The 17,234-nt window shown below is 33.7% G+C and overlaps 1 long non-coding RNA gene across 5 annotated transcripts; it reads right to left on the minus strand.

Moving 5' to 3' along the window:
* Nucleotides 1-4,258: 4,258 nt before the first annotated feature.
* On the minus strand, nucleotides 4,259-12,325 carry LOC104216178 (uncharacterized). 5 transcript variants are annotated; one of them, XR_011402867.1, is made up of 5 exons: nucleotides 12,029-12,325; nucleotides 11,487-11,582; nucleotides 10,896-10,991; nucleotides 10,533-10,812; nucleotides 4,259-4,736 (listed from the first exon to the last, which is right to left on the minus strand). It is a non-coding gene; the product is annotated as an uncharacterized lncRNA (long non-coding RNA). The 5 variants fall into 5 exon arrangements; XR_011402866.1 differs by having other exon boundaries at nucleotides 4,259-4,758; XR_011402868.1 differs by having other exon boundaries at nucleotides 4,692-10,425.
* Nucleotides 12,326-17,234: the final 4,909 nt, after the last annotated feature.

Below are 17,234 nucleotides of genomic sequence, written 5' to 3' on the forward strand. Positions count from 1 at the left end.
GATCTTATATTGTTTAAATAACAAATATATTATTATTTTAAGTTCAATTAAGTGAAGGAGAAAATATGTATATGTTGCGAATGGAAAGAACTAAAATAATAAGAGCTACTGCTTCCATAGTGGGGACGGTATTTGACCAAAAAAAAATATGGGACCTTTTTGTCAAGCTAATTAAATAAGAAGATAGAGGGTAAATCCTAGTTAAGGATAATTAATTCTAGATCTGAGATGAACACCATAAATAGTAGAGCCGTCAATGTGGGCTTGACCGTTGGGCCAGCCCGGGCCAGCCCAGCCGGTGATTTAGTAGGGCTGGACTAGAAGTTTTGGAGCCCGTTTAAAAATGAGGCTTTTAAGCCCGGCCCGAGTAAGCCTGCAACCCGTGAGGCTTGACTGAGGCTGGGTCGGGCCAGCCCGTGTGCCTAATAAAATATTTATTTAAAATATATAAAAAATAAAAAGTATGCTGCCTTTAGAGATGGAAAGTCAGAATTGGATCTTTATTAAGAGGAACCAAAACTTGATCTTGAGAAGTTTCAAGAGATGATGTTTTCATGTATTGGAAGGACCATTCTAGAAAATATCCCGATTTTTCAATGACGGTGCGTGATGTACTTAGCATTCTTATTACCATTGTACCATCGGAATCAACATTTAGCATTGGTGGCGTGTTCTTACAAAGTACAAAAGTTACATTTATTATGAAAATGTCCAAACACTTGTTACTACTTGAAATTGGCTGCACAGGTTTTTCCGAACTCAAACTGGTAATATTTTTTATGTGAATTTAATTATTAATTTTTAAAATTTAATTATTTTTAATATTTAACTAATTAATATTGCATATGAATTATAGATGAAAGTGAAGATGTTAAGACAACCTTGTCACAAGCGGATTCAAATGTGTTTGATGAAGATGATGTGTTGGATATCTCATAAGCATCATGAACGTTCTCTTGAATAGTTTGTTTTAAGTTTTGACTTTTAGTGAATGAAATATAGTCATGTCTTTTACTTTTTTTAGTACTAGTATCTATAAACGTGCGTTGCACCGTTAAATGAAAGAATAATAAATTTAATTAATGAGAGAAATTTTATATATAATATTACAACAATCATCTAAGTGCTGAAAAATATTATTACATTAGCATAATACGTGAATTCAAAATTAAAGGATATCATAATAACTTACATAAATAATCAATTTTAGTCATATTACGTAGATAATTATATATTGTAGTTTAAAGGTATCTAATGTGATGGTATCTTATCGAATACTTCTATATAGACAATGTTTTTTTGTATATGTTTCCTTCTAATACTTTGGTTTCTATGCTATACCAGAACTATTGTTGTCGATATTGATATCTCTCTTGAAAGTGCAACATATAGTTATTCGTAAGAAAATATATCGTAAGAAAATATATTGTGGTAAATACAATTCAATATTTAGGATGTTTGTCCTTGTGCTTTATTTATTATAATTACACAATATAAACATACTTAAAATTATTTTCACACAAACATAAAAGGATATTCTTTAGTTTCGGAAGACAAAAGTTGAATTCGGGGATAAACACATACTTAGAAGCATATTGAACAGTATCATAAGTTCTGCATGTATGACGTTATTGTCAAAACTTCTATATATTATATGTGTACTATTACATAAGCTATTCAGCGGATCTAAGTTTTCAGTAGTATGACATACATATTTTTCTTCAAAATTAACCTATATGCAATAGAAGATCAATTTTAACTTAGTCTATTATATATATATGGCGACACTAACATAGGTAAAAAATAATGAACTCGACAACAAACTTGTACGGTAGAAGGCCATTTGATATGAAAGTATTTAAGTATTCTTCTTAATAGTTATTGTTGGTATCATCTTCAGTTGAGTCAAAACTGTAAAATATTTTATTTTTACCATAAAACTTAGCAATCAACATTTTATTTAGTTGATCAATATATTCAATTTTTGCTAGCTAAGATAGCTCTTTAATTTCTACCATGTAATTTGCATAAATTATGTTTTAATCTAATGATGAAAATATATATTTTCCTTATTAAATGCACTACTATTACCATTGGGGTTGATAACCAAGTATTCTAGAAGAACTAAATCATCTTTTACTCGATGCTCTTATTCGTTTCCGACACGAAGCAAGAAGTCACTGAAGTTGGATCTGTCCTTACTTTTATAGTATTTCTTGTCATTTGAATATTTTTCATTTGAGGTCATAAGTATAATTGGCAAGCTAGCTTTTACAGTTTCTGCTTTGGTCAATTTTGGAACTACTAATCGTACTTGACAGAAATCACCTCCCAAACTATTACTTTTCCACCAAACGGTTCATCGATATCCAACATATCTCTAAAACTCTAGGTGATTGTTTCGATCGTTTGATGCTTAGCCAAAAGTGATTCATCCCATAATATCACTTTTGCTTTCCTTATAAATTTAGCACTATTGCTCTGATTTGATATATTTATGATGGTTATTTCAGTTATTTGAAGAAGTATATCAAATTTAAAATGGGTTGTACGACCTCATAATAAAATCATTGTTGCTACACCACTTGTTCTTATTGCTAACAATATCATGCCCCTTGATCAGATATTTGCAAGTAATGCATGACATAGAAATATTTTTCGATTCCGCCGGAGGCATATACAAAGGATAATCTCGCTATACCAGAGTCGATCTTTTATAATATAGTCTTGAAAGCTTATTCTTGTTCAGTATTTAGCTTTGATTGTTCTTTTTCAAACACTTGTACGACCTTCTTAATATTATACTAATCTTTTTTACTTTGTGATCTATTTTTTTAAAATCTATAACACTCTATTTATGGAATAAATTTATGTACCCTAAGATGTTTTTTAATTGAAAAATAATTTTACTCATATGATGAATTTAAAAATAATTTAATTGGATTCTCTCGCTAAATAATTAATGGAAAGATTTGATTATTTTGTTTTAACATAAAATATAATTTATTTTCTATTGATTTAGATTCTTAATATTAGTTCATCTCATTTTCTGAATATTTAATCGTGATTATAATTTTATCTACCATAAATTTTATTTTTAAAGAGTAAAAAGATCGATAACATTCCACTTCGATATTTATGTTTGCAAAATTATTAATGGTATTGGCTCTTACCAATGTTTTTCTTTTTTTTCTCACACATATATATTCTTAAAAAAAAGTTGTTCTTTAATAATTGGGTATATCTTTCTATACTAAACAAGAAATTAATAATAAAAAAAATATCATTTGAGTAGGAAAACAGTTCAGATATAATATAATAATATATTATCGTGAGAATATTTTCTCAATTTCAATACTTTATGCAATCCGTTTAGCATTAAATTTTTTTGGTATTGAATATTATCGAGTGGTAATGTATTACCAATATGGAGAATTCTTATGAAATTGATTTTATTAAACCTTCCTACATATTTTTAATAAGAGTTCAATAGACAAGATTGTATTAATTTTAAAATTTTATATATTAAAAAAATTAACAGAGAAGTTATTGTAGTCCAAAAAATAAGTTATTACAGCTATGTCATTTCCTTATGAGTTCTCTGTTTAATATTTTAGATATTTTGATTTATCAATATTATATTCGTGCTTTTATAATCATATATGAGCTCTCTGTTTTTAAATAGATTTGGACAATATAATATATTTTTTTAAAAATTAAATTAGTAATAGGAATTTTTTAAGAAGTATATCCTAAAAGTAATAGGATTACAAGGCTAATGTCTAGAATTCTGATTATATCCTTTTATTATGAGTTATTATGCTTAATATTAAAAGGTTATTTTTGTAATCCAACATTTTATTAATGCTTTTATAATAATATAGATTTATTGTGATATATTGTAACAATATAAAAAATTATTAAGTTTTGCGAATTTTTCTCAATAAGATATTTTTTTAACTTTTAAATAATTATCTTTTTTTAGGTCAGAACTTAAAGAAAAAATATAAAATTATATTTTAAAAAATGATGGGCTGACCCGTGGGGGCCCGCGACCCACATAGGGATGGGGTGGGTTGACCATTATAAGGCTCATCAACATGGTGGGCTAGCCCAGCCCGTCAATTGCTAAAGCACACGTGGGCTGGGCTGGGCTAGCCCATCCCGGCCCATATTGACAGCTCTAATGAATAGAAAAATATAATCGAGTAATAGTATGAAAAATGATGCATTAAGTAACATAAATGGCAATAAAATATAAATAAAGGAAGAGATTCACTCAATCTTGAGTAGGGCAGATCCTCTTTCATTTGATAAAGAAGAATGATAAACCGATGCAAGAATCTTAAGACCCTTTTCGGGTCCGGTGAAGGGTGTGGGATCACATATCCTATAATCTCTTTAGAGAGGTGTGTTAACATATTTTTTAGGGAGAGGTAGAGATAACTCCTTTGGGAAGTCCCCTCTTCCTATTTATAAGGGGTATCCCTAAAATATCCTAAAATTGTACAATTAGATGAATATCCAGTAGAATATTTCCTTTGAGGATTCCAAAGCAAACTAATTGTTACATCTATAGATCACTGCCCCACCTCGGTCTTATTGATCACTGCCCGACCTCGGCCTTATTGATCACTGCCCGACCTCGGCCTTATTGATCACTACCCGACCTCGGCCTTATAATCACTGTCCGACCTCGGCCTTATTGATCATTGCTCGACCTCGGCCAATTGTCTCTGCATGTCGAATTTCTTTGATCTAATTTTAACCCATACAGTTAGTCCAAAAAACTATAAATAAGTATAAAAATAATAATATAGATGTGCCTCATCCCAACAAAAATAATAGTCAAAACAATCCATTATATGCTTACTTATAAGCATAAGTAACTTGAGTTGAAAAAAATAAAATTTCTACATTGAGAAACAAAAAGTATGACTAACCTACAATTTAAACTTTGAAATTGCTGTTATGGAGAAGAATGGAGCTTTCTTTGATTTGCCAAAAAAAAAAATTGATTATTCGTTGCTTTTAGGAGATAGTAGCAAATTAGCAGACAAGATAAAGAATTGAGAAAGATCATAAATTGGGGCTTCTAGTAATAAATAAAGGTCTTGACTTTTAAATGTACACTCTGCTTGGATCATTGTTACCCATCGTTTTATAACGTATCGTATTGTATTCTATCGTTTTATGAATATAATGTTTAGATAGATTGTATTGTTTGTTGTTGTCAAATAACATTTTGCTGTTTGGTTTAACGGTATCATGTTGTACTGTAACTGATAAGTTTACTAAAATACCCTCAATTATTTTAAATATTATCAAGAATTACACATAAAGTCATTAGAATTAGAATTATGAAAGCCACAATGAGGTACAATATGGTAGGGAAGAAAAGTACTTATTTAGGGCTCGATTGGTATGGGATAAGGGATAATTAATTTCGAGATTAAATTTGAGATGAATTTATTCTATGTTTGACTGAGATAAAATCGTTCTATAATTAATTTTGGGATTAGTTATCCTGAAATTATGATATATTTTTTTTTATTTTTATGAGAGGCCGAGATAACTAATCCTAGAATAATTAATTATGTGATAACTTGTTTCCCAATCAAACAAATCTAGAGTAATTTTTACACAAGGCAGAATAGTTAAAGACCCCAATGAACTTGACCCTTTTTAATGAGTGTACGCCTTAACTATACGTGATTTTAGCTACCCCTACGCTTAATTTTTCGGATATTAATATCCACCTATCCTACCACATGACATTGAAAGTTGTTTCAAATGACTGAGTGCGGGTGAGAGTGTATTTTTTTTTTGCCACATCAGTTTAACATTTCCCTTTCCCAATCCTTTCCCATCCCCTAACGCTAACAAATTAATTTTTCCCCAAAAATTAAGACCCCAATGGTAACAATCCCCATTCTCACCCCTATTTATTCTCTTATTTCTAATTCTTCGCCATTTTCTTTCTTCTCACTTTCTTCCTTCGTTATTCCAATTCCATGAAAGCCATTTTTGGCTCTTATTTTTGCCCAAATAACAATCATTCTTTTACTTGGAAGAAACAAGATAAAAGTTTTTTGTAGCCGTGGCAAGCCGGCTCTTTAAAATTTGCATGGACTACTGCAAAATTCTGGAGAACGATTTTTTAGATGTAGTCTTTATTCGGCAGGAAATTCTTATCGATTTTTTCAGCGGTATGAACCTCTATTTCGGAGCGAGCAAACATTGTTATTCTCATAACCTTAAACTATTTTTCAAAATATATTCAAACTCTAGTCACAAATCAAAGGAAAAATTTGATTATACATCATACTAACAGAAAAAGGCGCACATACCTTCAAATGTGGAGTGAAAATTAGAAAATTTGGCGAGAAAATCAAAGAAACCCAGTAGCCTTTAGCTCCTTCACAGTCGGCTCTAATTTACCCTAAAGCAAGATGATCTAAAACTTAGCAGACCTCAACGGAGAACCCAATCTACTCCCAAAATCAAGCTCAAGCGCTCACAATTGTCCCAGCGTTGATGGAAGTGAAGTGGTGAGAAACCCTAGGTTTTCTATGTGTTATTGACCAAATGAAACTGATGGTCGATTGTGGAAATGAGTTAAACTTGAGGGGTTAATTGTGAAGGCGGGTCGGATATTTTAACAAGGTACTCAAATTATTTCCCCGTGTATAGCCACATCGACAAATATTTCAATGTCTACAACGTGTGTATTCACAATATAAAGATTTAATAGGTTACATGAGTAATAATATCCGAAAAATTAAATATAGGTATAATTAAAATCACATATAATTAAGGTACACGCTCATTAAAAATGATCAAAGTTCATAGGGGTCTTTTAAATATTCTGCCTTTACACAATGGAGTGGACGATTGGGAGAATTCCACAAGACTTGACCACAGGAGAGTGGAGCCAATTAGGGCATAGTTAATTTGGGGAGTAATGACGCGTGGCTTTCGACATAAAAGTACTACTCCAATGCAGCTCCTCCTTCAGTCCCCCTCCATCCATTATAACGAAGCTACCCATCCTCCATCCATCCATTACACACATATAACATACATAGTGTTTTCTTCCCTCAGGAAATCTCAATCTTCTAACTACCATTGTCTAAATCTCTACTCCCTTTTTTTCACACCATTGTTCTCGATTCTTGAAACTCCAAACCCACAGAAGGACAACAATGAAGTAAAAAAATCACCTTTTTCCCCTTTTTACTCACCTAGCCCCGCTCGTTATTTTCTATCCAAGAAATCTCCTGCCCGTCAGTCTTCTGGTTCTAAGAGTGGTAATTCTACTCCGGCGAGGTTATTTAAACGCCCTTTTCCTCCTCCTTCTCCGGCAAAACACATAAAGGCTTTGCTTTTAAGGCTGCACGGTAGTGTGAAGCCTAATGCTGCTGCTATTCCTGAAGGAGAGGAAACTGAAGGTGCTAACTTGGATAAAAGTTTTGGGTTTTCTAAGCAGTTTAAGAGTAAATATGAGGTTGGAGATGAAGTGGGTAGAGGCCATTTTGGGTATACTTGTTCTGCTATTGCTAAGAAAGGTGAACTTAAGACAAGTTGCTGTTAAGGTCATTCCAAACGCCAAGGTTACTCCTTTCTCTCTTTCTTGTTCCTTATGATTATACTGCATTGATTTATATGTATGTGTTTTGAATAATTTACATGTCTGATCCTTGAAGTTTATGTTGAGAAAAGTTGGGTTTTTTAGGAATTTATTTCCTTTGATTAAAATTGTGTTGGGTTTAAGTTTTGTTCTATCTGTTTCTCTGCCTCTCTTCTTTGTGGGGGTGGGATGAGTAGATCATCCTCTTGCTCCCTTAATTCTCTCACCGCCGACATGTATTTTATTTCTTTAGTTTATTCTCCCTATCTTGTGAATTTGAGGTTTTTTTAACTTAAAACTGTTGTGATTCAAAATCAAAGCTCAAGATTCTCAAGATATTGTCTCATGCAAAAAAAAAAAAAAAACATAAAGGGTCCAGCTAGCTCATTCTATCCTTTCCAGATTTGAGAATTTAATTTGTGGTGCCAAGTTAAAAAAACCTATTCAATAGTAAATTGTAGTTTTATCTGCTTTGTATATTCTATCACATGAGCTGCACCGTTATATAACAGCCTATTAGTTCTTACTTCCGTAATTTCATAACTATTTGCATCATCATAGAATGTGTTATTAGTTCTACCCTCCATTCCGACATAGACCAGTAGAATTCAATGATATCCTTCAATCAAATCTTCAGTGTGGTGTAAATAAGCAAAAGCCCACTCTGGTTATAGCTATTGATAAAAGCTAATAGAATCTAGCATTTGATCCATACTATTTATATTTTGTACCAAAGTACGGGAAAAAATCAAGGAAAGATCAAAATGATGTTCTACTCATTTGAAAGCATTTTCTGTTTCTTTCAAAAACAAACCAACAGTGTGAAGTATAAGAAGAACCACAAACATGCTACTGTGGGACATATTTAGATCCCTATAATTGTAACGACCCGATCGGTCGTTTTGAGCTCTAGCGCGTCGTTTAACAGTTTGAGGCCATGAGCAGCTTCACTTCAGGTATTATGACTTGTACGCATGGTCGGAATTGAATTCCGGGGAATTCGGAGTTGATTTGGAAAAGGGAATTCTCATTTCGAAAGCTTTAAGTTGAAAGAATTGACTAAGATTGGATTTCAAAGTAAACGACCTCGGAATCGGGATCTGAAGGTTCTAGTAGGTTCGTATGATGATTTCGGACTTGGGCGTATGCCCGGATCGGGTTTTGGATGACCCGAGAGCGTTTTGGCGCCTATTGTGGAAGTTAGCATTTTGGAAGAAATTTCATAAGTTTGGGTTGAAGTGCATTTCAGTGTTATCGATGTCCGTTTGGGATTCCGAGTCTGGGAGTAGCTCTGTATGGTGATTCTGGAGTTGGGAGCGCGATCAGAAGGGAGTTCGGAGGTCCGTAGGTCATTTTGGAGTCATTTGGCTAAAGATAGAAATTTGAAGGTTTTTGAGAAGTTTGACCGGAAGTGGACTTTTTGATGTCGGGGTTGGAATTCGATTCCGAAAGTTGGAGTAGATCCATAATGTCGAACATGACTTGTGTGCAAAATTTGAGGTCAATCGGACGTGATTTGCTAGGTTTAAACTTCGAAAGTAGAAGTTTGAAGTTCTAAAGTTCATAAAGCTTGGATTTTTGGATTGGAGGTCGATTCGTGATTTTAGCGTTGTTTGATATGATTTGAGGCCTAGAGCAAGTCCGTAATGTGTTTTGGGACTAGTTGGTATGATTGGTTGGGGTCCCGGGGGCCTCGGGTGGATTCCGGGTGGTTAACGGATTGAAATTAGAATTTTGGAGAAGGCTGAAGTTGCTGGTTGCTGGTGTAACCGCACCTGCGAGGCTAGGGCCGCAGGTGCGGAGCCGCAGGAGCGGTCGTCGTGCCGCAGAAGCGGTTAGAAGTGAAAGGCTCAGAGGCCGCAGGTGCGAAGGAAATCTCGCACCTACGAGATCGCAGATGCGGCCGGTGCGGTGCAGAAGCTGGCAATTGTTCGTATTCACAGTACATTTGTGTTCTAGGAGTTGTTGGAGGCTTAAGTTTTTTAATACCACAATGCCAACCATTTTGTTCGTACGGGAACAATAATGGATATTGTAATGGTTCATAACAGCCGTAATAATAATTTACCAGCTGGCTTCTATCGCTTTTGTGTAAATTCGAATATGTGGAGTAGGGATACAATTATTGGTATCTTGTTCTACCCATATCCCTGCCACTTCTGATGTAGGTGGGAGGTTATATATCCGTTGATCTAAACCAGCGTCAAACTTAAGCGCAATATAAAAATCTGATAATTGTGGTATATTTATTAAGGATTTTAAAAATATAGAGTAAGGATTGATTTTTAATATTTCCATCAAACTTTTCACAGTACACTCGTTCAATTTATCGGAACATGTCATTCGATTTCTCATTTCATTTTCACTATCAAAGAAATATAATTGTAGGTTTCTTCTTTTTTCATTACTTGGTATCAAGTCATTTATGAAATGATACATCTGTCCTTGAACACGAAAGGTGTAAATATCTTTGTTTCTCTTCGCCAATTTTCTATCATATGTTACTCCCAAGGATGTGAATGCAAACATATTATTGTATGTTCTTATGTAGGTTCGAAAATGCTTTGATTCCTCAGTATTTCCTAGATATAGATTTCTTAACTTTGTTGGTATTTGGTGTGAACTTAGCTTAACAGTGCCATTGCGATAACAGAATGCGGGCGGCTCGTATTCAAATTTTTTGGCTTCGCAAAATTTACATTTGGGAGCTGTCTTTAACATAATATATTCAGGTGACACTTGGGTTGTTACTGATACTTTGTTATATTGTTCATGATTTGTATTAGATGTTGATCCTGTCATATAATAACAACGAGTGTAAGTATATCATTCTTATGGTAATTATTACACACATGTATTTATAATTGCATACCACCAAGAAATGATAATCTAGTTATCTAACCTGTTTCGTATAGAATTGGATATCCCATGAAAGGAGCACATTGCTCGCTTGAACTATTAGCAATCATAGAGGATGATACGTCAGCAGAACTATTAATAAGTGAGGAGGCAGCAAGTTGTCGCCTGCTTGTTTGAGCCTTGTTTGCTCGTGCTCGTGTTAGGAGGGCCTCTTTTTATCAGATTGCATCATTTTATACAGTTCGTGTCGCCTAGCCTTCTTGTCGGCATGTATTTTTTTGAAGTTTTCATTTTTATTCGACATTTCAGTCGACGCCTATTCCCTGAATGTGAATATATGTTCAACATCGCTAATATGTATATATAGTAATATTTTCAAAAGAACCTAGGCAAAAACTCACAATACCTATATGTAAATGATGAGAGCTAAGAAATTTAGCTTTCGGTTGGAACGGTACTGGATAACAGAAGTACACCGCAACCACACAATGGAACGCAACAACTGCAATAAGAGAAATAATAAATTGACATATGGTGAAAGGTCAAAAAGCAAAGAGCAAAAGCAATCACTCAGAGACTCACTTCTTTATCAGAAATGAACCAAAAGATGGCAATCTAAAAAAGATTCACTCATTCAATTGCAAAATGGCTACGACAAACTTGCCTCATCAATTGCTCATAGAAGGGGATCTTCTGAAAAATGATCCTAGTGGTGTTTATTTATCGTCCACCAACAATCAGCAGTTTTCTTAGTTTAGCCTTAGTTTTTTGTTCCATATTATCGAAATCGCTACACATTAAGAAAACTATATGTGTTTATTTCTTTTAATCATTTAGCCCATGTGAACTTCCACTCATTAGTGTAATTAAAAGGGTTGTACCTCAAATTTGCCAATCAGCGGTCTAAAAACTCCAAACCTATTTACACCCGGGACAAATCACTCTGAGCATTTACTTGGTTCGGCTAAAATATTTTAGAAAATTCTCAAAGTGTTACCTTTCTCAGAATTGAAGCTTCAACAGAGGAGTTATTTTTCCCCCAAAATGGAGCTTACTTCGATGGTACCAGCAGGCAGCAGGAGAAATTCATTACCTGAAAATCAAACTAAATGGAGGGTAAAACTTATTTTTCCTCCTACTGTGACTAAGAGCTAAGGAGGCAATAAAAGAAAAAATACGCACAAGTATAAACAAATTGAAGTTTGTTAACCCACAGGAACAGCGAAATCCATAATAGGAGGAAAAGAAGAAAGAGCGAAAACAATTATCTTATACAAAATTGCGGAAGAATCTAAGAAAATACAACTGGATCTAGCGAAAAAAGGAGGGAGACGGAGAAGACTGTAGAAATCGGAAGAAGGAAAAGAGCTACATAAAGATGCAAAATTTGGTCCAACTAAAAAGTAAAATTAAACAAAAAAAAGTTGCCTTCAAGAACGTTCTAAAATATAGGATAATCATATAGACAAAATTTCTAAATTACAACCAGAGAAAAACATTTATCCATAAATAATATTAAGGTTATTGTGGTTGCGTTACCTCAATTAAATCCCAAGCAACGATTACGGCAATTCCTTGATAGCATGATTTGGTAGCGAGCAAAAGCTTTAAGTCTTGAAGGATGAAGGTGGGTTTGTGCCCGAGATCGAAGAACCGGCGCGCCGAGAGCTAGCAATGAAGCAGTATGATACTGAAAAAAGGAACGAATTAAACATCCGGTGGTAGTCAGGGTTAAGATTTGGAATTATCGATATACAGTATATGTTTCTTTCTTTACTATCAGAGTGTGCTAGCCTCAACTTTGAGGCGAAGCTAGAAGGCCAGATATGAGTTAAGTTAAACCTAGACGTTTAGCTCAAACAATATAATGTGTTAAATTTTTTATTAAGTACTCTTAATATTAAATGTTTAATTTAATTATTAATACTCAATGTCGTTCTAAAATTTATCTTTAAAGTTGAAATTTTGGTTTCGCTGCTGCACATATTTTACCATTCTAATCTAAATTGATCCTTCCATGTTGGGCCCGTGTGTATTACCATTCTAATTTTCCATGTTGGGCCCGTGCATCGCACGGACAACACTATCTAGTACGATATAGAAATGAGAGTTGGGTGGGACGAACATGTTGTTGTATTAGATTACATGTGTTATAAAATAAAGACTATAAAGTAAAGACAAGTATAGAAAGAAACTGATATATTATTCGAATTCAAACTGATGTACATAATGAACTGAAATCTCTTCTATTTATAGAAGAACGGAAGCTACTGCGTAAGTTGCTACTATATCAGATATGGATAATCTTCTACTGAGAGCAATGTTTATCCATAACGGAATACTGAAAGGATAAGCTTATTATACCCGATATGGATAATCTTCTACCGGGGGTAATGTTTATCCATAACTGCGTACTGAAAGTATAAGCTTATTATACCCGGTATAGATAATCTTCTACCGGGGATAATATTTATCCATAACTGGGTACTGAAAGTATAAGCTTATTATACCCGGTATGGATAATCTTCTACCGGGGATAATATTTATCCATAACTGGGTACTGAAAGGATAAGCTTATTATACCCGGTATGGATAATCTTCTACCGGGGGTAATGTTTATCCATAACCGGGTATCGAAGTGATAAGCTTCTTCAGGAAGCTTATTTCCAATAGAGTACTTAAATAGATAAACATATTTACGGTGGAGTCCCATATGGATAAGCTTCTTCAGGAAGCTTATTTACAACGGAGTACTAAATGAACATCCATAATATAATATATTTATAACACTCCCCCTTGGATGTTCATTAAAAGATAATGTGCCTCATTAAAACCTTACTAGGAAAAACCACGTGGGAAAAAATCCTAGTGAAGGAAAAAGAGTACACATATTTAGTAATACGCATTACTAGGTGCCTCATTAAAAATCTTATAAGGAAAACCCCATGGAAAAAAATCTTAGTAAGGGAAAAATAGTGCATCGCGTATTTTACTCCCCCTGATGAAAACCTTGTTTCAAATATTTGAGTCTCTGCATTCCAATCTTGTATACCATCTTCTCAAAAGTTGAAGTTGGCAAAGATTTAGTGAATAAATCTGCTGGATTATCACTTGAACGGATTTGTTGCACATCAATGTCACCATTTTCTGAAGATCGTGTGTGTAGAATAATTTTGGTGAAATGTGTTTCGTTCTATCTCCTTTTATAAATCCTCCCTTTAATAGGGTTATGCATGAAACATTGTCTCCGTATAATATTGTGGGTCTTTTATCACATTCCAACCCATATGTTTCTCGAATGAATCACTGATCTCAATCATATGCACTCCTTACTTGCCGGTTTGAAATCGAGCTTTATGGGTATCGGATAAATAACCTGCATCTGCATTACCAATATGATCTGCACCACTTTTGTTAGCATTAGCAAGATAAATAAGTGCAACATTTACACCGAGATAGAGTATTTCAGGACCAAGGAGCTCCTCATCCTCTTCTAGAGGTTGGAACGGATCTTTATTCACTTCAAGTGATTGAATATTCATTGGTGTACTTAATGGGTACACTTTGTCCATGTAAAAGTATTTTTAAGGCCCTCTTGGAGCTCTTCCGGAGTTCCAATAAGATTTATGTCACCAACATAAACAGCAAGTGTAACAAATTTTGATGACATTTTCTTTATAAAAATACATGGACAAATAGCATAATTTATGTAACTTTCTTTCAACAAATATTTACTGAGGCGATTATACCACACGCGCACAAATTGCTTTAAACCATACAAAGATCTTTATAATTTGATCGAGTACATTTCTCAAGACTTTGAATTATATGCTTCGGGCATTTTCAATCCTTCAAGGATCTTCATATAGATTTAGCCAAATAAGTCATATAGGTTAAGACTTGTATCTAAATGGTATGACATCTTCAAGTGTCTGGACTGCTAGTCCGATCCTCACAATCTTTTATAATATTGTGCACTATATTGTATCAAATATATCGTCGACGATCATTTTGTGTCAGTTCCGAAGCGACATAACTTGTGGAGATCTCATCACTTTCTTTATTTTCAGGTACCTGAACTTTTTCGGGAGTTTCATGAAATGTTATGTCGTGGGCTCTTCTAGAGCTTATTTCCTCCTCATTATGATCATTTTGATCATTAGCTCCTACTATTTTTCAAGGATTGTTACCTTTGGAACCGATTGGTCTACCACGCTTCATGCGTACAGTAAACTCTATCCTTCAGGGACTTTAATTTTAATAGGAGCATTTGTAGCTGAAATATGATATTTAATTTTGTATCAGCAAATGCTTCTGGCATTCGACTTGAATTATCTTCTAAGTGAGGATCATATTAATGATAATTCGATTCATATAGCATATTTTTCAACTGTTTATTTCATCCCCCAAATGTTAGAAAAACTAACATATCCCAATCATCTTTGGGAAACATATCTTTGTGTATTATGGTAGAGAAATTAATCATACACCACACAACAAAAGATAGTAAACATATTTGGTTTCCGATCCTAAACCAATTGTGAAGGGAGGACTTATCATATATTATTGATCTGATGCATACAAGTGATTCTATATGCAATTTAGAAAACCTTAGACCAACACATGAAGCTTTGTTCTCATAAGCAATGGTTTAGCCATTAATAGGAGGTATTTAATGCTAACCCGGCTTGGATATAAACCAGCATTATCAAGATGAACTGTCTTGATTTCATAATCTAAAAATTATGCTCTTAATCGAGAAAAGCAATTCCAAATGCCAAACTGCAGGTTGATAATAATTACACATGTAACCATCTCATATATGCACCTATAAGTGGTTCACATGATAGGTGAACGGGCCCATATTCACCTTTTATATATTTTAGAATCAGGGGTCTTAGTCCCAACTTTAGCTGGTATAATCAATTCATTATGAGAGCAAGCAACACATGAGAATTCCTGAAGAATCTTCTAGTTCTTTAGTATATGCTTATCTGAATTCTCAAATAGCTCATTTAAAAATGGCAAATGAAAACTTCAAGTTTATCATGTCATGTGCTATCTCTTAGTAAACTTTCTGGTTTACTATGGCATAAACTTTTGCTTTAGTAAACTTCTGGTTTACTGTGATACATGATATAGTACAAATTAAAGAATAAGACGGGTAACTTCTCACATACATATTATTTTACCCCCTATGATTGTGGAAACATGAAGATTATCAATCTTCCAATCATTTGTAGTCTCAATATGATAGCCATTTGTATTAGTAAACTTCAGGTTTACTACAACATATGTTTTGACCATAATCATATAATATGAATGACATATTTGTATATAAGCTCTTCGAGAGCCTTCATTTATTATCCACAATCTAATATTTATCTGGCACTACTGGTGTCATGTATCCTTTAGGCAAACAGTTAAGCTCTTCAGGAGTTGTTGATACATTTTGTACTATCAAATATTTCTCATACACTTCTGGTATCATGAGAGAAAATCACAATCAAATAAACAATGTAAAACAATTGTTTAAGCACAAGAAAACTCTTCTTCATAATATTTTCCTACTTCAAGGAGGCAATTTCAATTGTGTTACTTCTTCAGGAGCAAATTTAAAATACGAAATATTGAGTATATATTCTCTCAATTATATTACCTCTTCTGAAGGTGAATTGTGATATATTCACATCAAGAGCGCGTTCATATTTACCCGATTTATTAATATGGTCACATTCACTTCAGGGAATGGATTAATATTATCCAAAGTTCTCATCCTTCAGGAAATCGAATATAATTATCTGAATGCGCATTAATCACATCAAATTGTGATGCCTCAATCTCTTTTAAAATATTTACTACTTCAGGAGCAAATCGAGGCGTGCATTTAATAAAGAGAATATTTATGTAGCTTATCTTCAATTATAACCATAGAAAGCCTAAATTATCACTTCTGGTGATCATAGACATATATCACTTCTGGTGGTTAATAAAATATAATTACAATGAGATATATGAAATATAACTACTTATGGTGGTTGTATATTTCTTGCAAACTCTGCTAGAGTTTAAGTTGATCTAATAATATTATCTATATTCTTCAAAATGACATAAATACGATATATTATAGTAAACATCATTATGAAATCATATTTTTTTTATGTACAACAATTACATAACCATACTATCTATTATAAACAACAAAAATTAAAATATTTACATTTCTACAGATTCACCACCGATTACATGACTTGTTTCTCCTTCTGGGAGTGCAAGGTAATCAGTTACATCCAAATGCATGAAGTCTAAATTATCTTCAGAAATAAAATTTGCTTCAGCATTTTTCTCTGTCTTCTTTAGGGAGGCTTGATAAAGCTCAACCAGGTGCTTTGGCGTACGACAGGTACGTGACCAGTGCCCTTTTTCTCCACATCTATAGCATGCATTTTCTGCATTTGGTGCTTGCACCGCTTCATGCTTTTGTTCCTTCCTTTTCCACTGTTGGTGGTGAGGAGTGTTCTTTGGTGCATTATTATTACCATGATTAGAGTTTCTTTCCTGACCACGACCATGACCACGACTGAGGCCACGACCTTTTCCACGTTTTAGCCTGGTGGAAGTTTGTCTCATTCACTTCAGGGAATGGACAAGAACCAGTAGGTCGGCTTTCATGATTTTTCATTAATAGCACATTATGTTGCTCGGCTATAAGAAGATGTGAGATAAGTTCAGAATACTTTTTAAA

This window comes from Nicotiana sylvestris, chromosome 10 (genome assembly GCF_000393655.2).
Source record: "Nicotiana sylvestris chromosome 10, ASM39365v2, whole genome shotgun sequence".
Taxonomy (NCBI): Eukaryota; Viridiplantae; Streptophyta; class Magnoliopsida; order Solanales; family Solanaceae; genus Nicotiana; species Nicotiana sylvestris.